Raw genomic sequence first — 24,610 nt, forward strand, 5'->3', positions numbered from 1 at the left:
AGTTTGTGACAGCCCTGTACATCCCAGGGATAAATCTCTACTACTGCCTCCTATGCAAAACTGCAGCAACTCCTTTTAGGGTATTACAATACGCTATTCAATATTTCCTAATAAGGATTCTCATTTATGTAGGTTCCAAACATAAATACAAAATAAAGTTACTATGGCTTCTGTATCCAGCATTTCTGAGCAGTTTGTATGTAAAAACCTAGGACGCTAATATTTTCCACATCAGAAACACATACCTCTAAGGCCAAGAAAAATACAGAGATCACGACAAATTGTGACACAGTGTGCACTAAAGAAGCCAATAATGTGCTCAATTAGAGGTAAAATACTATTATTAAGAAGACTTATCAAGCATATTAAAACTATTGTCTACCTGCATACAATTGAGAGGAGATATAATGAAGCAGTGAACATTGTTTCATCATCATCATCCTTGTTAAATCACCACCAGAGATCAAGTGTTACAACGGTACCTTTGGAATTTTTTCTTGTCCTAGAGTCTGTAAAGAGGAGTCAGAGGATGAAGGGTGGAAATGAGCAGATTTGTTTGAGAGAGGAAAAAGAAGAAGTGTCATGAGCAGACTAAGGACTGGAACTCAAGGTAAATCCCTGCCCCAGAAAACATTCCTGGCTTTTTTCATTTTTTTTTAATATAAGGTGTGGGGGAGGGAGGAAACAAGGGGGACTCTGACAACTGAAATCTCATGTTTTGGAATAAGGGCCTGAGAGAAACGTCCCCTACTCATCTTTCCTCACAAAAGCTAGTGAGAACAGGAGCACTGAGAAGCATGCCCCAACTTCAGCACAGAAAGCCTGCTACTGAGTTGAGTTGAAGGGGTGAAATAGGGCTGCAGGACTGAGTGCTGTGATGCTCCAGGTTTATACAACTGGAAGATCTACTAATCACTACTCTGTCCCTGTGAGGAGAAGAGGGGTTGGAACAATAAAGCTATAAAGCCACCTGAAGCAGTTTGTCCTGGAGCACAGAGAAGAGGGCTGCTGAAGCATGGCAGCCATTGAAGCATGGCTCAGAATATCTTGTAGGATGTACATCCGCCAACAGCACAAACAATTCTTACAGAATTATGCTAATACAGTAAAGGAGGCAGAAAGTGTCTTCTACCCTTCTGCCATCAATGCAGCAGAATCACAGCAGACAGAGCTATTCCGCACAGTAAATCAACTAATCAACCAAGACCTTGGACGCTGACCAGACTGCATTAACCATCTCACTGCCCATGACAGAGTTCAGTCCCATAACACTTGCAGAAACTGAAGAAGCCATGGAAAATATTAGAACCTGTGAAACAGATCCATGTGCCTCCTGGGCAGTGAAAGACAGTGAAGTATTATGCCCACTAGTAAAGGATATGCCTTCTTCTGTGAAGCACACTTACCAAACTCCTTGAAAGAAACAATAACCTGCCCAATCCTCAAAAAGCCACCACTCAATCAAGGAGACATCTCCAACTACCATCCTGTCTCCAGTCTCCTATTCTGGGCAAAGTAATTGAGAAAGCAGTAATCACCAACCTTCTACAACATGTGACATCAGCCAATTCCTAGATGCCTCAGAGAGCATAGCACAGAGACAGCTCTAGCAGCAAGGACAACCTCCACGTGACCATAGATAGAGGCAAGATCTCCATACCCGTAACAGTGAATGTCTCTACTGTATTAAAAACCGAGGATCACAAACTGCTAACCCATTTGCATGACACAGCAGGAATGGGTGACAGAGCATTGTAATAGCTCCAAACGTTCCTTTCAGCAGAACCCAGAGAGTGCTGATGGGTAACTTTTCCTTGAAGGTTCTCACCTGTAGGGTCCCTCACGGATCCCTACTATCTCTGCTTCTCTTTGACAGTTACATGAGACTAGGAGAGCTAAAGAAACATCATGGATTTAGCTTCCAATACTGACCTGTATATCTAATTCTCTACTCATGACACCACAGCCACTGTTTTCAAGAGATCAGCTCTTGGATCAACACTAACTGACTCAAATTCAACCCAGGCAAGACTGAAATGATGCTAGTTTGCAGAGGGAAATGCTTTGAAAACTAATTAGCATATCATCTCCCTCATCCAGCTTTGAAGGCATACAACCGCCATTCATCAAATTGGTGCAAAGCTTCAGGTTTCTCTTTGACTCCTCATTAAGCTTGAATGATCAGGTAGCATCAGTGTCTAAAAATGCCTTCTTTCACCTCCAGCTCCACCCCTTGCTCCCTCATGAGAGCCTGGCCACAATAACCCATGCACCTATTTTCAGATTGGATTAATGTAATTCACTGTATCAGAAACTGAATGTGAAAACAATGAACAGGTTCAAAATGCAGCTGCCCACTTCCCTATACAGTTCAGGCTGCCACGAACACATCACGTCTGTACTCCTGTCCCTTCATTTGCTCTCGGTGCAGTTCCAATGTCAGTTTAAGGCCTCAGTCCTAACCTTTAAAGCATTTAACACACTAAGCCCCATCTACTTTAGACTCCAAATTTCATAGGAATATAAGAATGGCCATACTGGGTCAGATTAATTGTCCATCTAGACCAGTTTTCTGTCTTCCAACAATGACCACTGCCAGATGCTTCAGAGGGAATGAACAGAACAGGGCAATTACGGAGTGATCCATCCAGTATTGTCCACTCCCACCATCTGGAAGTCAAAGGCTTTGGAAAACCCAGAGCATGGGGTTGTATTCCTGACCATCTTGGCTAATAGCCACTGATGGACCTATCCTCCAGGAACTTATCTAATTCTTTTTTGAGCCCAGTTATACTTTTGGTCTTCATAACATCCCCAGCAATGAGTTCCACAGACTAACTGTGCATTATGTGAAGAAGTATGTTTTAAACCTGCTGCCTATTAATTTCAGCCAGTGGACCCTTAGTTCTTGCATTATGTGAAGGAGTAAATAACACCTCCACATTCACTTTCTCCACACCATTCATGATTTTATAAGCCTCTATCATATCCTCCCACCTCAGCAGTCTTTTTTCTAAGATGAAGAGACCTAGTCTTTTTAATCTCTCCTCATATGGAAGCTGTTCCTACCCCTATTTATTTTTGTTGTCCTTCTGTGTACTTTTTTTCAATTCTAGTACATCTTTTTTGAGATTGTGGGGGGGGGGGAGGAACAGAACTGCACATAGTAGTAAAGATGTGGGTGTTCCAGGGATTTATGATATTTTCTGACTTGTCTATCCTTTTCCTAATGGCTCTTAATATTCTATTAGACAAAAAAAAAAAAAAAAAAAAAAAAAAAAGCTGTCACTGCACACTGAGCAGATGTTTTCAGAGAACTATCCATGATGACTTCAAGATCTCTTTCTTGAGTGGTAAAAGCTGATTTAGACCCTATTATTTTGTATGTATAGTTGGGATTATGCTTTCCAATGTGCATTACTTAGCATTTATCAACACTCAATTTCGTCTGCAATTTTGTTGCTCAGTCACCCACCTTTGTAACATTTCACAGTCTATATTGGACTTAAATATCTTACGTAATTGTTCACTGTCTGCAAACTATCAGGTCATTGTTTGCCCCCTTTTCCAGATCATTTATGAATATGTTGAACAGCACAGATCCCAGTACATATTCTTGGGGAACACTGCTATTCACCTTCTCCACTGGGAAAACTGACCATTTATTCCTATCCTTTGCTTCTTGTCTTTTATCCAGTTACTGATCCATGAGAGAATCTTTCCTCTTATCTCACGACTGCTTACTTTGCTTAAGAGTCTTTGATGAAGGACCTTGCCAACGGCTTTCTGAAAGTCAAAGAACACCATGTCCATTGGATCACCCTTGTCCACGTTTGCTAACATCCTCAAAAAATTCTAACAGATTGGTGAGACATGATTGCCTCTTACAAAAGCCATGTTGACTCTTCCTCAACACATTGTGTTCGTTTCTCTCTCTGATAATTCTGTTACTATAGTTTCAACGAATTTGCCTGGCTCTGAATTTAGGCTTAGCAGCCTGTAATTGTCAGGATCACCTCTGGATCCTTTTTAAAAACTGGTGTTACATTAGCTATCCTCCAGTCATCTGGTATAGAGGCTGACATAAGTAACAGGTTATATGCCAGAGTTAATAGTTCTGCAATTTCATATTGGAGTTCCTTCAGAACTCTTGGGTGAATACCATCTGGTTCTAGTGACTTATTACTGTTTAATTTATTATTTTGTTCCAAAACCTCCTCTATTGACACTTCAACCTGGGACAGTTCCTCAGATTTGCCACCTAAAAAGAAAGAAGCCATTCCCTGAGCCTATGTTCTAAAACCTCTTCTACTATCTAAAAAGAATAGCTGTGGGAATCTCCCTCACATCCTCTGCAGTGAAGATCGATGCAAAGAATCAATGTAGCTTCTCCACAATGGCTTGTCTTCCTTGAGTGGTCCTTTAGTACCTCGATTGTCCAGTGGCCAGACTGCCTATTTGGCAATCTTCCTGCTTCTGATGTAAAATATTTTGCTGTTAGTTTCTGAGTCTTTTGCTAGCTGTTCTTTAAGTTCTTTTTTGGCCTGCCTAACTATATTTTTACACTTGACTTGCCAGAGTTTATACTCCTTTCCTCAGTAGGATTTGAAACTTCCAAATTTTTAAGGATGCCTTTTTGCCTCCAAACACCTCTCTTACTCTATTGTTTATACATAGGTGACATTTTTTTAGTCCTCTCACTATATTTTTTATTTGGGGGCATACATTTAATTTGAACCTCTATAATGGTGTTTTTTAAGTTTCCATGCAGACTGCAAACATTTCACTCCTGTTACTGTTCCTTTTAGTTTTCATTTAACTAGCTCTCTCATTTTTGTGAAGTTAAAGCTACTATAGTGGGCTTCTTTCGTATTTTCTCCCACACAAGAATGTCCTATTCAATCTATGAATTGCCAAGGAAGATACAGTCTGCCGAGACAATGCAGATCACGAAGTCCAGGACAAAGCATATGCAGCTGGGGGACAAAACCTTTTCATTTGAGAGTATCTGGCTGTAGAACAAACTTCTAGAGGGGATCAGGTGAAATTGGAGTTTTGTCCATCTTTAGAAAAGGCTGCAGAACTCTTTCCACACTAGATGTATGACACTAAACACCCCTTCTACTTGTCCTTTTCCTCCCTCCTTGAAACAAAAAACAACCTTACAACTTTTTATATCTCAAGAGAAAACCCTGAGATTCCATGAAGTTCATTACATACTTTGCTATTGCTAATCAATTTTACATGGAAGGTGCTCATAATATAAGTTAGATAATTTTTTCACACCTAAGCTCATAGAGCCAAGGGTGAGCAGCATAAAACCTTCCGACGAACAGTAAAGGTGCCTAGCAGTGCAAAGAACTGCATAGCTAGCAAACCCTGCTCTAACTTCTCTGCTAAAATGTTTAACCTAAACCACTGAAGGATTATTTGACCTCAATAGGCAACATGGTGCAGTTAGCCTGATTAATGATTCCAGCTGAACCAACAGTTATCACATAAATAAAGCCCAAAAGTCAAATAATGCTTTATATTATTTAAGCTGTGGTAAATTTTGACCAACACCATTGCCAATTTTCACCTCCTCCCTAGTCTTTGGGTTTCTCACCTTATTTTCACACATCAAAGCTGAATGGCAACAAAATTCATTGGGAGAGGATATATCTTTGTCCATCGCCCAGAATTTTGCCTGGGAGAGGTGTAGATTACAGAAATGCTTTACCCTTCAGCATCTTTTCTTAGAGGTTACGTGGGTTTTTCATCTAAGGACTGATGTCTGAGAGAAATGACTTAGGCAACAGTAATCTGAAGGACTCTCAGCTGAGTCACACATAAAAACAAGAAAAGTGAACAGCACTCATCTCTTGAAAGCAGTGCCCTCCCTGACCACTCTGTCCAGACTGTCAACACTGCTTGCTGTCCAGCTACCAACTCCTCCACTCTTGCTTCTCCCTCCCCCCAGCTGTTTTTCAAGCCCTGTCTTTGGGTCAGCTTCCTTGTCCATAGAATCTACTTCTGATCTGTAGCATTATTCTTTTTCTATAAGAGCTAGCTCACATCCACTGGTGAATACATTCAGTCTCCATCTTGGCTGAACACAGAGATAGCTTAGATGTTGCCCTTTTAAAGTTTCTTTGATTAATTTCTCTTTCCATAAAATAAATTCACAGAACCTAGATATTATGTCACACACCGAAAGACTCTGATTGTACTGCTGCGGAAACAGCCTTGAAATGTAACTTAAAAATGAAGTGAAAAGCCATTATGGTTGATCAGCTATTTAAAAAGCTTTACATGAGTTATCAATTGTCTTTAAAAGTTACTGTTGAAATGTATCAAGCATTGCCACCTGAATGCTTACTCCTAAATTTAATGTATTGCAATAGTGTTATCACACAATTTTGTATATTTCTGAGTCAGTCCCCAACCCAAACACATTACACTCCAAATAATTACACTGTAGAATTAAGTAGTTACAATGTAGGGCTCTGGGTGGAACTCGAGCAGATCAGAATATTTAAAAGTTAATCAGGAGGCAACGAGAGATTTGAGGAACAAGTTTGAAAAATACACAAAGTCTGGTACTGAATACCATAGCTTCTACCACCCAAGTCATCTACCCAAATATGCCCTACTAGTGGGTATTCAATAAAAGTTAATGAGCAAGATTGTCAAAATGCAAGCAACCAGTATTAGAAATAAAAAGCAGGACCTGATATGCAGAATGAGCTATATAAGCCACAAAACTCTTCTGTACATGCCAACTTTTGCTGAAAGAAGAAAAGAAAACACAAAGTTGTAAAGATAAGGCCAAGAAGTGAGTCAGGAAAATAAATTCTCCATCACATTTTCATCTTTTTAAATGTCTTATGGCAGAAATCCAAGCCATATTTACTTTTGTAATTTTGATTCAGTAAACATTTTTCAACTACCACTTCAAAAGAGAAATAGAAACAATCCCATAGTTTTTGACAAATATTTCTGACAAATATTCTAAAGAGCACACAAAGTGAACTTCAATTTAAACTGAGGGTTTTTAAAGGAAATACACCATTATTTCTACAGTAAATGTGTGTGAATGACCTCCTAACACTCTACTGATGAAACAAATATAAAACAAAACAACTTTTACTTAAGTATTACCTCTTATAGAGATGATAGCATTTATCCAGATGGTGATGACATGAAGGGGAAGGAATTAAAAATTTCCCCAAATAAATCATTTATATACAAGTTTTTCAGAATCTAAGCTTTCATTAAAGCAAATCTTCACAGCACAAATGTTATAAAAGTATATTAAAACTAAATAAGTGCTAAGAGTATTAAAGTACCCAAAATTGATCCAGATAATCTATATTTTTTTTAAATAAAATAAAATAAAATAAAATAAAATAAAATAGGGAAACAGTAAAACTGAATATTCACACACTTAAGCCACAGGCACAAAGTAAACAATCAGGAAAAAATATGAGAAAGAGTCCTGTGGCACCTTATAGACTAACAGACGTATTAGAGATAAGCTTTTCTGGGTGCAAACCCATTTCATCATATTATTTTGGTTCCAATCTTAGATGTTATTTGTAAAAACAATAGTTGAAAAAATGTTCAGGCAGATGCAATAATTTACAAAGGAGACATCTGAAGACCATAACTGCATGATGTGAACAAAGGCTCTTCAGTAAAGAAAGTTACATGAAGACTAGAATTTTGCTTAGTAATTTGAGACAGTACTAAAATGCTAAACATCATCTTTGGGTCCTACTAATGCCTCATCTACACTGGGCATTTGTCCTGGTTACAGCCCCTGAAGATCAACCCCCAATGTGGTTGCAATAGTGCAAATAGGCACAGGTGCTATAAGTCATGATTTGCACCAATGCAGCTAATCCCTGCTTGATACCAAAGTAAAGTGCACTAGTGCAAGTCATGATTTCCAGTAGCTTCCCTTGTCTGCACTAGGGGCTTGTGGTAGTGCAGCTAGGCTAGCAGCCTGCCACCAAGAGCTGTAAAGCCCCGGCACAGGTAAAGCCTTAAGACACAGATGTGCCAAATAAGCACTTCTGCTGCATGATCCTGTTGAAAATTTTCAAAGTCTAATATTTTCCTCAGAAACATAAAATACTTTTCTGTAAAAAACTGCAGGGGAAAATAGCTATTTTCACTTCTAAATGGGGGCTTAAAGCCAAATATTTTTCTCTTTAATGGAACTCCCTAGATACTGTGCTAGAAAGAGGGAAGATGTCTCTCACTCACTAAAGCCCTTTAATAAAAATAAAAAGCCATCCCAAACAGAGATATGCTGAGACTATAGTATAGTTTCTTTCTCTAGGCTATCTCAAATAGACTTCTCTAATTGTAGTCAGATCCTTTCCTGTTAAACTCTTCACAGTCCTACTAATTAATTAAAAACATCTTGGGAAACTGGAGAAGAACTACATTTAACTAAAAAGTCATCTATGATCTGGCTAGCTATATCATTGTACTACTGATACTCCGACATCTTATCCCAACTTTTCATAACATCCTAGGAAGAAAACCCCAAAGCACACTATTATAACTATTTATAATGGATAAATGTTTGGCCAGATTGTGATGAGACAAAAATGATAAGTGTAAGGGAACTATGTTCAAGTAAATTCTGTCTGAAAGTAAAATCTGATCAACACCAAGAAAACAGAGGGACAAAAATAGAGAATTAATTAAGGAAAATGCAAATAAATTTTCAATAGAACATGACAAAAAACAGGCATAAGTAGAATTCAGAATTGTTGAAGACTATTTAAATGATCTACAGAAAAGGACTTTTATTCTGCAAGTTGTACCGGTTAGAAACAAGTACAAATAAATAAATACAATAAATAGAGCCCTTTAACATTTTTGGCAGCCCTTCATGTTCTCATCTCAGAGAAAATAATAATCAGAACTCCCAGTTCTTTGTAACTTGTAAAACAGGAAATAGAAATTTTTTCCCCTTAGGCCCCGTCTACACTGGCAAGTTTGTGTGCAGTAAAGCAGCTTGGAGCGCTGTAACTCCCAAGGTGTATACACTGCCAAGCCACTTTGTGCACAGAAACTGTGCAGATGCAGCGCTCTAAAAAAATCTCAACAAGAGGCATAGAGCTTTCTGTGCCGGGGATATAGTGTTGCAGTGCCAGTCTAGACACTGTGGTGATTACAATGCTGCAAGCGGCCTCTGAGAGGTGTCCCACAATGCCTGTTCTCAACGCTCTGGTCATCAGTTTGAACTCTACTGCCCTGCCCTCGGGTGACCAACTGTTAGCCCCACCCCATACATTCCTTTGCAAATTTGAAAGTCCCCTTCCTGTTAGTTCGGTGATGTGTGCAGTGGTCTCAGCGCATCTTACCAGGTGGCCATGCCTGCTCCATGCACCAGGCAATCCCCGCTTGTAGCAATGCTGAGCTGCTGGACCTCATTAACATTTGGGGAGAGGAGGCTGTGCAGTCACAGCTGCGCTCCAGCCATTGGAATTATGATACCTATGGACAGATTTCTAGATGCATGATAGAAAAGGGCCATGACCAGGACACATTGCAATGCAGAGTCAAAGTGAAGGAGCTGTGGAACGCCTACCACAAGGCTCGGAAGGCAAACGGTCGTTCCAGTGCTGTGCCCACGAGCTGCTGTTTCCACAAAGAGCTGGACATAATACTCAATGGTGACCATACCTCCACAGTGAAGTCCCCTGTGGATACTTCATTGGCTTCGTTGCCAGTCGAGAGTGGACCGAGCCAGGAGGAGGAATCTTGGATGAAAAGAGTGGGGGAACCAGAGGCAGATGACAACTCAGAGGCCAGAGATGCATGCAGTTAGGAGCTCTTTTCTACCCTGGAGCAGCCTAGCCAGTCACAGCAGTCAAATATTGGCAAAGCGCAAACAGAAGAGGAGGCCTCTCATAAGTGGATCTGATTTGGGGAATTGCTGAAGGGAGTTGTTGGGGGCAGGAGGGTTGCAGAAAGCAGGCTTGACTACCACCTCATGCCTAGTTTGAGCGGCGGAACAGGCAGTTGATTCACGTGAAGTGAGGGAGTGTATCTCCCTCAGAGAATTCCAGGAAACTGTCGTGGAGATACTGGGCAATCCGCTCCCGCATGTTCCTCGACAGAGCTGCTTTGTTTCTTCCTGATTAACGGAAACTTTCCCTCGCCTTTGTGCCATCACAGTGCGATGGACCTGGTAAGATGCGCTGAGACCACGGCACACAGGCTAGCCACATAGGGGCCAGGGCAGAAGCCGCAGGCTTGGAGAAGACCCTCTCTTGATTCCCTGCTCACCTTCAGAAGCGAGCTATCTTCCATAATGATCACATCCTTTGGAAAGTGTGGGGACAGGAATGATTATCAGGCCCCCTGTACAGTGCTGGCTCTCCCCAAGTGCCTAAGAGCCACGTGCCCAGTGTACAGCAGGGTCTGGGAACAGTGATTTACCCTGCCCCTACCCTGCCCTGCGGCTACTCATCATTTTAGGGGTCTTATGGCATGTGTGTGCTTGTCTGGGGTCAGCCAGTTAGCATCAGGTGCGTGAGTACTGGCTGTGTTTTAAAGCATTGAAATAGTGTTGTCTGTGTTGCAAACAATACTGCTTCTGTAAAATGCTGCATTTAAACTTCACAGAGATGACTATGGGAGGCCAGCCTCCCTTATCGGCAGCAGGACGGCTGCAAAGAATTAGAAAGCATCCAAGAAGAACTAAGGAGGACTTTATGAGTGAGCATATGATGCACTCCGCCACCGAGAAAAAGGGATTGAAGGAATGGCGGAACAGCAAGGAGAGGGAACAAAAGGAGAACGCGCTACACCAGAAAGAAGCCACGGAGTGGTTCTTAGCAGTTATGGAGCACCAAGCGGACATGCTCTAGGCGATACTAGTTCTTCAAACTGAACAGCTCCGCACCGGCCCTCCCCTACAGTCACTGTCACAAAACTCTTTCCCATGCGACCCCCCCGACACCACCACCACACTCTTATCAACCTCCTGGTTCCACTCTCTACCTGCAGCATTCCACTCCTCCTTCCTCACAGTCCAGCAGTGTGGACTCCCAATACCCACTGCACTCAAAATCCATCCATCTGCAATTTGGCCCTGCTGAAGTACAGCCCCTGCTGCATCGTACTTCAAAAGAGAAGGTTGGGTATGACCCTTGGACATACACAAATCTGTAGCCATCCTGGAACCACTCCTCCTCTTGAGTCCTTCCATTCTCCCATCCATCTCCCTGATGATGAAATCTTTCATTTGACTCTCTCCTCTGGTTGCTGTCTTTCAATAAAAGAATTGTGTTTGTTTGAAAGCAATCATTATTCTATTAAGTGAAAGCAAAAAGAACTCCACAAAGCAACATACAATTAATTACGTTAAGGCCCTTCTTGCAACATGTGCACCTAGCATTACAAGCACTGCAATCCCAAGCATAGCAACAAATATTAGTGGCTTTCAGCTTCAAACTGCTGCCTCAAAACATCCCTGATCTTTATGGCCCCACGCCTAATAGCCCTGGTCTCTGTTTGTTCAAACTCAGCCTCCAGGCGCTAAGTCTCTGCAGTCCAGCCCTGAGTGAAGCCTTCACCCTTCCCTTCACAAATATTATGGAGCGTACAGCACGCAGCTATAAGCATAGAAATATTGTCATCGACCACGTCCAGCTTCCCATAAAGGTAACACCAGCGGGCTTTTAAACAGCTGAATGCACACTCCACAGTCATTCTGCACTTGCTCAGCCTGTTGTTGAACTGCTCCTTGCTGCTGTCAAGTTACCCCATGTATAGCTTCATGAGCCATCACATTAAGGAGTAGGCAGGGTCTCCCAGGATCACAATGGGCATTTTGACTTCCCCTACAGTGATCTTCTGGTCAGGGAAGAAAGTCCCAGCTTGCAACTTCTTGAACAGGCCAGTGTTCTGAAACATGCGTGTGTCAAGCACCTTTCCAGACCAGTCTGCATTAAAGTCTGTGAAACGCCTACAGTGATCTACAAGAGCCTGGAGAACCACCGAGAAATACCCTTGCAATTAACGTACTCAGTGGTTAGGCGGTCTGGTGCCAGAATTGGAATGTGTGTGCCATCTATCGCCCCTCTGCAGTTAGGAACGCCCATTTGTGCAAAGTCATCCACAACATCACGCACGTTGCCCAGAGTCACGGTCTTTCGGAGCAGGAGGCGATTAATGGCTCTGCACACTTCAATCAACACAGTCCAATGGTCGACTTTCCCATTCCGAACTGGCTAGCGACTGATTGGTAGCAATCTGGAGTTGCCAGCTTCCACAGTGCAATCGCCACATGCTTCTCCAATGGCAGGGCAGCTCTCGTTCTCATGTCCCTGTGCCGCAGGGCTGGTGCAAGCTCATCACACAGTCTCATGAATGTGGCTTTCCTCATGCAAAAGTCTGCAGCCACTGCTCATCATCCCAGACATGCATCACAATATGATCCCACCGCTCAGTGCTTGTTTCCGGAGCCCAAAGGTGGCGTTCCACTGTGGTCAGCACCTTCGTGAATGCCATAAGCACTCTCGTGTCATAGCTACTACGTGTGGCAAGATCAATGTCACATTCCTCTTGCCTTTATAGTTTAAGGAATAACTCCACTGCCACTCGTGACATGTTGGTTAGTGCAAACAGCATTCTTGTCAACAGCTTGCAATCCATTCCTGCAGCCAGAAAGAGGCAGGGCAGGGCAGGGCGCGCAGTACATAAACCGTTGGAAGATGGTGCCAAATACAGACAGAAGCACAGGGATTGCTAGGATGCAAAGCAATGCATCATGGGGCACTGAGACAGGGCCCAGGATGCCCCGCCACCCCTTCCGCCTTCCTACAACTCTTAGTGGAAAAAGAGAAAGAGGTGCTCTGCGGGATAGTTGCCAAGAGTGCATTGCTCCAAATAGCACCGCAAGTGTCAGTGTGAACACACAACAGTGGTTTCCCTTTGGCGCTCTCTGAGCAGCGCTGTAACTTTGCCAGTGTAGACGTGCCCTTAGATTATATTTTTTTCAATTCCAGCTTGAGCTTTGCCACATTTGTAGCATAATATTCATGTAAAGATGAGTACATTTAGAATTATGAGTTTTATTCCTTCACAAAAAGTCCATTTGAATAAAATTGTTACTGTTCAAATGTAACCTGCAAAAGGAAAAAGAAATAGAGCTGTACCTTTTTTGAGGAGTGGGAGGCATTTCTTTTTGACATATAAAGAAGGCCTGAAACTTTGGCAGATTTCGGCTGGTTGGTTTGCAAGCTACAAATCCTCCTCCAACAAACTATGAGCTTATCAGCTGGTGAAACACAAATGGATCACCAGCTGGGACTGCAGCCGGAGCAGAGCTGGTAGCTGTACTCCACTCAGTCCTTCAACTACCACCTCTCCTGCTCCCCTCCATGCCCAGGATGAAGTTATTGAAGTTGACAGTGCATCAATTGTACCACTGTGTTGCATCCTTTGGCTAGTAAGTATGGTGAATTTTTCAAGCCCTGCTATATTCTAGCCCAAACTTACAAAATTCTACTTGCTCATTCACAAGAGCCCACTAATTATTCTTTTTTGTTAACTGACATGCAGCCAAAATATTAGCTTTTTCATCACGAGAGCAAGAGTGGTCAAGCAAGTTTCATGTCTAGATTTGCAAATTGTTATGATGATTTTACAATGCTGCACTAATGTATTCTTGTGCAGAATCAGAAAGCATCCTATAACCAAACAAAAACTAGTAAAGGATCCACATCTCTCTTTAATCCATGTCCTCCCCAAAAGACAACCACCATTTACTCTGCCTATATAATTCTATTCTATACACTATGGGTTTTTATACCACTGTAATCACCATATCTAAGCACCTTCCAGTAGTGCATTAAGCAACATGACTAACATCTGTCTTGTGTCTGTTATCATCTCTCGAGGGGGGGGGGGAAAGAAGTGCATGCAGTCGCGCGTTTCATTTTGAATTAAGAAAACCCTCTAAACACATATGTTGCTATGTGTTTATGTTACAGAAAGCAAGGTCAAAGAAATCTGTCTTGCTCTTTGAGTGGAAGGTGGTTAGGTTTGTGATGGTCCTTGGTTCCTGAGAGTTCACTCCACAGTTTTGGGATAGGACCTGAGAAAGCTCTCTCTCTTGCCCAGGCAAGCTTATAGTAGAAAGTTCCGTTGTGCCAGAGGAATGACTTTGCTGATCACAGTCTTCACCTCAGAGTTTTAGTCTATCTTTTAGATACCCTAGGCCCAGGATAATAAAGGGGGGGAATAAAGGACTGGCACCTTGAACATGATTAAATATTCTATAGAAAGACAGTGTAGGGAGCAGATGTGTTCACAGCAGCCAGCATTACTGAGGAGATATCCTGCAGCAGTCTGTATTATTTGGTGTTTCCTTAGCACTGAGAGCTTCATGCCTAGGTATATTGCATTGCTGTAGTCCAGTAGAGAGGTGATGAAGGCATGAATAACTGAGGTGAGGTCACCATTCACTAAGATAGGATGAGTCTCCTAGGTAATGAGAGATGGCAAAAGACATTTCTCATGGATAATGGTGAGGGAGAGCTTAGTATTAGGGAGGAACTCAAGAGCACTCCTACACTACAGAAAGAATTGACCAAATTGCGGGTGTGCACTTTTAACCAAAGGAGGCTGCACCAAGGCTGCAAACTCCTCAAAATGCTATCTTCTGCCCACCTGTCTTGGTCAGTTTCAGTCCACCAATAAGCTGATTTCATCAAAGCACTAGGCCATCTTGGTAGTAGTGGTGCGGTCATATGCAGTAGAAATGCATTTCACCTGCATACTTCTAGCACTGGAATCCACGTCTAATGACCAGTTCACCTAGTGGCTGCATGCAGATGTTGAATAGAACTGGAGACAGAATTGATCCTTGTGAGACTCCACAAGTGAGGGCTTTAGTAGCAAAGGTGTGGTTTCCCGTCACTATTTGTTGGGTTCAGAAGTATGAGAATGGATGTCTGTCCCTTACCCCTTGACAGCAGGAGATCATCCATCAGTGCCACTAAAACGGTTTCAGGTCCATGTGGGCCTGAATCCAGATTGATGCTTATAACCTAGACTCAGTACAATTAGATGAGCTTGAAGTTGGCCTTTGGCTAATGGGAACGGGACGTTTGATACTGGGCAGTAGCTGGCTATTCTATATGCCTCCAGGGTGCATTTCTTAATGTGTAGCACCTGTTGTTCATGTCTCTCTTTCAAAAGCCAGGAAAAGCCTGGGTCAGATTCACAGGCTTCATTCAGAGTCGAGGCTCCTTTACTGTATCCAGAATTTCTGGCTGAATGAATGTACTGGACTCTGGGAATGCAGACAGGCTACTGGTTGGTGGGAGCAGACAGGGCAGATCAAGGTAGTTTGGGAAGCAAGCATTCTCAAATGTGTTTGATCTCTTCAGCTAAGTACAATGATCGTTCCTGTTCTGTACGCTGTGCAAGCTGTAGACATTCTGAAACAAAGATGCAGTTTACTACCCTGGACAGCTCTTGGGGCAGGATTTGGAAGATTCAATGGAAACTTAAAGGAATGATCTATTAGCCTGTAATACAGCCACAGCACTGACTTAGAAGAATTCATTTGGTTTCATTCTGTGTGTATTAATCTTCATTTTCCACCACTAGTGTCTGAGGTTCCACCTCCTTCTCTTAATCTAGTGCAGGGTATGAGAAAACCAAGGAGATCTGCGTTGATGGTTAAGAATGGGCCATCTGGGGGCCAACTTGTCAATGGTTGAAATTAGTATACAATGATGATGATTCACCAGTTCCTCAATTCAGCCTCTGGGTGGGGTGCTGCTGTCCTTTAGGAGGCTTTGAAATTTGGTGTAGGGAATAATGGGTTGGCAGAGGACTTGCATCATCATCTAGCCAGGTCTCTGGGATTCAGGCTATATTGGATACATCGTTACTAATGAAATTGTTTGTTGTTGGTTCGCAGCAAATCTTGCATTGCTCAGAAGAAATCAACAGAAATAAAAATTGATGTTATCCAGGTCCAGGTTACTACTCATTAGATTAAAAATTACCAGCATACCCCCATACATAGGTAGTTGTCCTCTGCAGTGTATATAGATCAGAGGTCTCAAACACACAGCCCGCGAGGTTATTTTCTGTGGCCCGCGAGCTCCTCAAGGCACCCCCTGCCCACCCCCAGCGTTTACCTAGAGCGGCTCCGGCCCAACGCGCAGTAGGGGCAGGATCCCTGCCTACCTGCCCTGCTCCTACACTGCTCCGGGAAGCAGATGGAACCTGAGGGAGGAGAAGCACAGGGGTGTGTGTGTTGATGTTGCTTCAGGCACCGTCCCAGCAGCTCGCATTGGCCGCAGTTCCCCATTTCCAGCCAATGGGAGCTGCTGGGGGCGGTGCCTGAAGCAACAGCAACACACACATCCCTGTGCCCCTGCTTCACCATGTGCCAGCAGCTTTCCGGAGCGGCACAGGGCAGGCAGAGAGCCTCCCCTGGCCCCAGTGCGCACCGGGCCAGAGCCCATCCCCTGAGCCCCACCTGCAGTCAAATTCCCTGCCTTGAGCCCCTTGCCACACCCTGCACCCTGACCCTCTGCCACAACCCTCCTGCACCCCAACCCACTGCCCTGAGCCCCCACCTCACCCCAACGCCCTGCCGTACCCTGCACCCTGACCCCCTGCTGCACCCCCTGGGGGAAGGGAGGGGGCGGAGTTGGGGTGGGAGCAGGGAAGGGGTGGGAAGAGGCGGGGCTTCATGGAAGGGGTGGAGTGGGGATGGGGCTGAGGGCAGTGGGGGGAGGAGATGTCAGTGATGCAGCCCTTGGGCCAATGTACTAGTCCTCATGTGGCCCTCATGGTCTTTTGAGTTTGAGACCCCTGGTATAGATGTTAGCTTTCCAGAATCTGAATTCTTATGCCTGTTTTGTTTCCTTGGACAATTCCTCTCGACTTGGACTGTGATAGGCAAAGGAGTGGATTGTGCCAGGAGACAATTGTCATCAAATGGGTACTTATTTTAGCCAATACCTTTAAAGTAATTCTTGCAGATTTAGACCTACATAATGCTGCATGTAGCTACACACTGCACCAAAAGGCAGGCTGCATCCACACTAGTCACTGTGGCGCTACACACAACAGTGAAAAGCTCTAGCGAGAGGAGGCAGGGAGGCAACAGGGAAAGGCTCCAGCAGTGTGGAGGGAGTTGGACACTACAGTGCTAAAAACAGCACTGTAGACGTAGGAGACCCCGCTTGAGCTTATAGAGAGCCATGTAGGGTGCATGGTCCAAGGTTTAGGCATGTAGGACACTCTACTCGCCTGAGCAGTGTCCCATTGTCTACACTGCTGTTAACACTCATGCTAGCTGAGCATGAAGTGTCTGTACACTATATGCCACCGTAAGTGTAAATGTACGTTTAGAGGAAGAATGTAAAAGTTCAACCCAAAGAGCAGCAAAAATGAAATTGACAAAGCACTGGTCAGTTTCACAGCTGCCACTAAGACCCCAGTGGGTACAGTAAAACAGACACAGATTAGGTCACTTTCATTTTGTTGTTGCCTGGGAAAGCTATGAGAAACACAGAAGCCAAGCGCTGAAACAATTCTCCAGAGAAGAGTCCCCATCCCACACCTTTTAAAAAAAGAGGAAGCTAGGAAGGAGGTAAAGTAGCAGAGACTGTCTAATTCCCCTGCAACAGTCAGAGGGTAATGGGAGATCCATCTGCTCCTGCACAAGTCCGAACTACTATCACTATTAAAAAGATACAAAGCTTCTCTCTTCCAGCAGCCAGTAAGCATGTAGGTAGCGTAAAAGTAGATTCACATTAGTCCCTACTAATAAGTTTGAAATGTCAGGCCTCAAATAGTGAGTACAGGAAGCACCCTGGTAAGAATCCAAGTACTCTCGCCTTTCCCAGCAGCTGGAACTGGAGAGTCTGGGCTTCTCATCAGGTCACTGCACTGGAACTTCACTGACCAGTTACCCAGATCTTCCACATTGGCCTCTAGATAAAAGATGTCAGGGTAAAGCTTTCAATCCCCATGTAGAGAATATAATACGGATGTTAAGTTTTCTTTATTATAAACTACATGATGGGTTTCCTCAATCTTTTCCTGAAAAATATTTTAGTTCAAAACTTATGTATCAAGCCAGGCAAGCAACAAATAATTTTAAAGCAATTACCATGTTTTATGGACAAATGCTGAAACCTGTTGCTCTAAAACTCTATGTAGCAATGTAAGCGTTTTGTGTGTGTAAAACAAGTTAAGTTACAGAACTGGAGAAAGAAGCTAAGATAGCTGTATCTTCTGATATAATACTGTGTGCTGCTAGAAGCCAATATATCAAAGAGGGAGTTTAAAAATAAAAATGCATTTTTAAAAAGAAGCAAGTTATGAATTTTTAAAGTTAGTATAAAAATATTTCACAGGATGTGTTTGTACGGAACTTTTTAAAATTTGCAGTTTTCAATGGAGCAAAATGTGAAGATTAATTAATAAGAACAGATTTAAAATTTTATTAGAAAATGTTCAAAAGTAAATGATACAGGGCGTTGAAAATTCAGTTAATAGTCATCGGGGGTACCATACAGAGTATGGGGGGATGTTAGTATTTTGCTATTGGATAGCGCATAACACATACAGTCTGCAGTATCTTCAATGGGGGGCTTTAAGGTGGATGAATCAAGGTACAGTCAGTAAGCAGTGAGGGTACATCGCTCATACGGGAATTACAGGTAATCATAGGCATAAATAAATGGGCAGAGTAACGAGGATAGGATGACCCTCATATGGTGGAGTTCAGTTCAGTTCGGTGGGTTCAGCTGATAAGGTCCAGCAGATGAAGTCTTCAGGTCTCTTCCTCACTGTGGGTGCGCAAAGTCAAGCCGGCTCACTCTCTGTATTGGCGGTGGCCGGTGACGTGCTCTATATAAATGTCCCGGGACCACCGGATAGTGTCTGAGACCATTGGACGTCGCATGAGACGCGCGTAGCGACAGCCTACCCCGACAGCCCTCAGTACATGCTCGTTAGAGGGGTCCCAGGCACCCAGGGCCCCGACGATCAGAGCGTCGGTGTATACCTCGTAGCCCTTTGTCCGCAGGGTGTCGGCCAGGGGAGTGTACTTTTCGAGTTTGCGGGTTCGGGCTTCGCAGAAGGCTGGGGTCCTATTCTCGAACAGGATTGTCACAGGATAGAAGGGAGTATAGCAAAATAGAGACAATGGATTTCAGAAAGGCGGATTTTAGTAAGCTTAGAGAGCTGATAGGTAAGGTCCCATGGGAATCAAGACTGAGGGGAAAAACAACTGAGGAGAGTTGGCAGTTCTTCAAAGGGACACTATTAAGGGCCCAAAAGCAAGCTATTCCGATGGGTAGGAAAGACAGAAAATGTGGCAAAAGACCACCTTGGCTTAACCACGAGATCTTGCATGACCTACAAAATAAAAAGGAGTCATATAAAAAATGGAAACTAGGTCAGATTACAAAAGATGAATATAGGCAAACAACACAGGAATACAGGGGCAAGATTAGAAAGGCAAAGGCACAAAATGAGCTCAAACTAGCTATGGGAATAAAGGGGAACAAGACGACTTTTTATCAATACATTAGAATCAAGAGGAAGACCAAGGACAGGGTAGGCTCATTGCTCAGTGAGGAGGGAGAAATAGTAACAGGAAACTTGGAAATGGCAGAGATGCTTAATGACTTCTTTGTTTCGGTCTTCACTGAGAAATCTGAAGGAATGTCTAACACAGTCAATGCTTATGGGAAGGGGGTAGGTTTAGAAGATAAAATAAAAAAAAAGCAAGTTAAAAATCACTTAGAAAAGTTAGATGCCTGCAAGTCACCAGGGCCTGATGAAATGCATCCTAGAATATTCAAGGAGTTAATAGAGGAGGTATCTGAGCCTCTAGCTATTATCTTTGGAAAGTCATGGGAGACGGGAGAGATTTCAGAAGACTGGAAAAGGGCAAATATAGTGCCCATCTATAAAAAGGGAAATAAAAACAACCCAGGAAACTACAGACCAGTTAGTTTAACTTCTGTGCCAGGGAACATAATGGAGCAAGTAATCAAAGAAATCATCTGCAAACACTTGGAAGGTGGTAAGGTGATAGGGAATAGCCAGCATGGATTTGTAAAGATCAAATCGTGTCAAACCAATCTGATAGCTTTCTTTGATAGGATAACGAGTCTTGTGGATAAGGGCGAAGCGGTGGATGTGGTATACCTAGACTTTAGTGAGGCATTTGATATGGTCTCACATGATATCCTTATCGATAAACTAGGCAATTACAATGTAGATGGAGCTACTATAAGGTGGGTGCATAACTGGCTGGATAACCGTACTCAGAGAATAGTTATTAATGGCTCCCAATCCTGCTGGAAAGATATAACAAGTGGGGTTGCGCAGGGGACTGTTTTGGGACCGGCTCTGTTCGATATCTTCATCAACGACTTAGATATTGGCATAGAAAGTACGCTTATTAAGTTTGCAGACGATACCAAACTGGGAGGGATTGCAACTGCTTTGGAGGACATGGTCATTATTCAAAATGATCTGGACAAATTGGAGAAATGGTCTGAGGTAAACCAGATGAAGTTCAATAAAGACAAATGCAAAGTGCTCCACTTAGGAAGGAACAATCAGTTTCACACATACAGAATGGGAAGAGACTGTCTAGGAAGGAGTATGGCAGAAAGAGATCTCGGGGTCATAGTGGACCACAAGCTAAATATAAGTCAACAATGTGATACTGTTGCAAAAAAAGCAAACGTGATTCTGGGATGCATTAACAGGTGTATTGTGAGAAAGACACGAGAAGTCATTCTTCCGCTCTACTCTGCGCTGGTTAGGCCTCAACTGGAGTATTGTGTGCAGTTCTGGGCACTGCATTTCAAGAAAGATGTGGAGAAATTGGAGAGGGTCCAGAGAAGAGCAACAAGAATGATTAAAGGTCTTGAGAACATGACCTATGAAGGAAGGCTGAAGGAATTGGGTTTGTTTAGTTTGGAAAAGAGAAGACTGAGAGGGGACATGATAGCAGTTTTCAGGTATCTAAAAGGGTGTCATCAGGAGGAGGGAGAAAACTTGTTCACCTTAGCCTCCAATGATAGAACAAGAAGCAATGGGCTTAAACTGCAGCAAGGTAGATTTAGGTTGGACATTAGGAAAAAGTTCCTAACTGTCAGGGTAGTTAAACACTGGAATAAATTGCCTAGGGAGGTTGTGGAATCTCTATCTCTGGAGATATTTAAGAGTAGGTTAGATAAATGTCTATCAGGGATGGTCTAGACAGTATTTGGTCCTGCCATGAGGGTAGGGGACTGGACTCGATGACCTCTTGAGGTCCCTTCCAGTTCTAGAGTATATGAATCAACGAGGATGATCTTTTTCTGATCCTCGTCTGTGACGACGATCTCCGGGAGCAGGGGGCTGTCGGTGATGGGGACGGTGCGGTTGACAGCGATCTCTCCCAGGCACGGGTTGACGGCCTAGGCGGTCCTGGACGGTGTTGTGGCGGAGCTGTCAGGCATGGCTGTGGGGCTTGCAACTGCACAGGACATGGGGCAGGGTCTCAGCGACGTATCTGCACCTTCTGCGGCGCTTGTCCAGGTTACTACTCATTAGATTAAAAATTACCAGCATACCCCCAATCTTTTCCTTCTATAGTCAGCGGATCTGTTTTTCACAACAGCATAGCTTGCATTCCACAAGGGCCAACATCACCAGCTTACATAACAATAAAGCCAACCTTGACACAGAAAGCACTAATTAACAACCATGAAAACAACTGAAGCAGCCACGCTCTGCAAACTAATCCTTGTTGCTATGAATGCCAAAGACATCTCACATAGCACTCCATGTGTGTGTGTGAGAGGAGGAAGACAGGCACTCATTGATCCCAGTCTGGCACATGTAAACAAGAGACTATGGTATGTAAAAGTAGAGTATTTTTTATCTCTTTAAATACATGAAAAATAAAAGATGATGCTCTTTCAGATTAATTTTCCACTTGAAAATATAATTGGGGATAGAAAATTAGTTTTATATTCTTTTCACTAGTGATGTACTATCAGTCCTACAAATGTAGTTTATCAGCACGAGAAATGTACTGAATTCAATTCATGAAACAACACTGGACTTCCCAAAACACTAGATTCTCCAAGAGACTAAGAACTCAATTCATCATTGCCCTATGGCCAACAAATCTGGCAGATCAGTCACTGGGAAGTTTCCCAGTCTCCACCTGGTACATAGCTGGAACAACTGTTCTCGGATGCCTCATTGGCAGCCCTGTTCCTTGCTTTTCCCCCCAATCCCAAATCTTTGCACCAGGGCTGTGACAGGAGAAAAGAGGGCTACAGACAACAAAGTGCAAGTTAGGGAATCTCTAAGCCTGTTCTCCCCTTTGCCAAGGACCAAACTGGCACGCAAATCAAGAAGGTATAGGTGAACCAAGGATACCTTTTCCTCTATCTTGGATTTTGTGCCAGGCAGTTTTTGGACACACGTGGTAATTGGGGCCTAACAGTTTACCACCTGCAGCCAAAGCTTCTAAACTACCAAAAAGTGCTAAGCAACTGAATGTTTTGAACAAGTATTCTCATTCATATAAGTATGCACATCTTTTACCTTTAAAATTTTAATGCAACCATATTTCATGTCTTTTTTTTTTAAAAAAAAGCCACCACATATGAACTCCTGCCCAAATCCCACTAGCAGCATGATTTCACTTGATACTCTTAAGTGCTCCAGTCTGCCCAGCATTCAATTTTTCTCTTGCTCAGAAACTCTTTATTCTGAAGGGGAGGGGGAGAGTGGTATTTTTGAGGAACGAGAAGAGCTGGGAGAAATTGTGTTTTTGGAAAAGGATTCTCAATCAAATATTTTGGAGTGAGTATCTTGGAGTAATAACTGATCTTATGTAATTCAAACAAAATGTGACTTTGCACTGTGTGCTTATCTTAATCCAATAAATACATTGCTAAAATTATGCTCTGACAAGCTATGGAATCCTTGATTTATTTTGGTAATTTGCTAGACCAAAACCATGTTTCACAATGACAAAACGGGTCAACTTTTATTTTATAAATGCAAGTGTATTGTTTATGAAAAATGCATAGAGTCTGACTTCATTATTTATTCCAAAAGAAAGCACAGTACAAGCAACAACAGTGAAATGTGCCTCAACACAAACCTGAAGGACCAATAATAACAGTAAGAGAGCATCTTCAAACTCTTAGAACTGGAATAGAAGTTCTCAATTTGTATCATATGTCATCAAGTGACCTTCAAATATTCTAGAGAAAACCCTACACTTTAAAAACAAAATTTGGCAATTAAGTGAAAGGAAAGGAGCACTGATTCAAAATATCTTGTTTTCAAAACCAAAGGCTCCAATAAGATCCATATGGGCAGACTCTTGGGTTTGTGCAGAGTCTCACCAACTTCATCAGGGTTCTGTCCATGTATATCTGATTGTGAGACTGAGGTCTAAAATGTACCAGCAATGTTTAAATCCACTGTAATTCTGCTACAAAATCTTTTGCATCCTCTGTTCACTTTTAAAAAATAAACACAAATTCCCTACAGAACCATGGAAATCATTTTACTGCAAAGGTAAGTCAGTATCAGTTCATATGGAGGTGAATTACAGTGGAGACAGGCAATTGCACTATACAATCTAAGAATACCCAATTATTTTGAGACACCTCCTACCCACTCTGGAAAAAAAAATTAAGTATTTAATTTTAATTTGTTGAAAAGAGTTGCCACCACACTATCTACACCCACATACAACTCACATAAACTTTGGATTTTAATAAGCAGGATCCACCAGAGGTCAGAAGTGACCCTAAGCAGGAAATGCATGGGCATGCTCTGTTCATGTGGAAAAGTAATCTACTGTACATGAAGACACTAAATTTGACTGTCTCTTAGTTTGTGTTCTTGATTATACCAGTTTTGTTTTTAAGTCTTTTTTTGCTTACTCTAAACTGCTACTATTAAAAGACCTCTGAAAAGAAACTGGGGAACTAATATTCCTATTAATGTCAATGTAAATTAGTATGAGACACAAAGTTATTAACATATTAACAACAGCAGGCTTTTATGACAACTTTTATTATTTTACTTTAAAGATATTAATGCAAATCCAACTAGTTGCGATCCAACTTCATAGCCTTAGTCCAAACTATATCTAAGGGTAAATAACCATGTCCCTCTCAACACATTACAGTAATAAAAGAGTCGCTAGCAATATCCAAGGATGTCATGAATGTGACTGCACCTAGTTCTTCTTTACAGTGCACCTGACATGGCGCGTGCCTCACTCTTCCCCTTATGGTACTAATTGTACACACTTGAAGTGTTTTAAAAGAATGTTTCCTGGTGAGAAGTAATGTAATCAACAGGATGTTATTTTAAAGAGAGAAATAATTGCTAGGGAATTAATAACTTGAAGTTATGCAACTGTTCTGCAGCCAGTTGGAATTATTAAACCATTACGTTATTTGCATCCTCATCTCTCAGTGGGGCTGAGATGGAGACTTGCAAGAAGCCAGTTTGAGTTCAACATGTTTGGGAGGCAGAGGTAGTAGCAAGAAGCTTGAGGCTGTAGATAATGTTT

The 24,610-nt window shown here is 42.6% G+C and overlaps 1 protein-coding gene across 7 annotated transcripts in view; it reads right to left on the bottom strand.

Moving 5' to 3' along the window:
- MAP3K4 (mitogen-activated protein kinase kinase kinase 4) overlaps positions 1 to 24,610 on the bottom strand; it is a 166,345-nt gene that overhangs the window by 138,719 nt on the left and 3,016 nt on the right. Inside the window, exon 1 of one of the 7 annotated variants that reach the window (XM_050949019.1) lies at positions 6,713 to 6,764. The exons of the other annotated variants lie outside the window; for them this stretch is intronic. The gene's annotated coding sequence lies outside the window, so the exon portion shown is untranslated. Of the gene's footprint in view, positions 1 to 6,712; positions 6,765 to 24,610 lie in introns of those variants that run through there. 7 annotated transcript variants of the gene reach the window in all.

Source organism: Gopherus flavomarginatus, chromosome 4 (genome assembly GCF_025201925.1).
Source record: "Gopherus flavomarginatus isolate rGopFla2 chromosome 4, rGopFla2.mat.asm, whole genome shotgun sequence".
NCBI lineage: Eukaryota > Metazoa > Chordata > Testudines > Testudinidae > Gopherus > Gopherus flavomarginatus.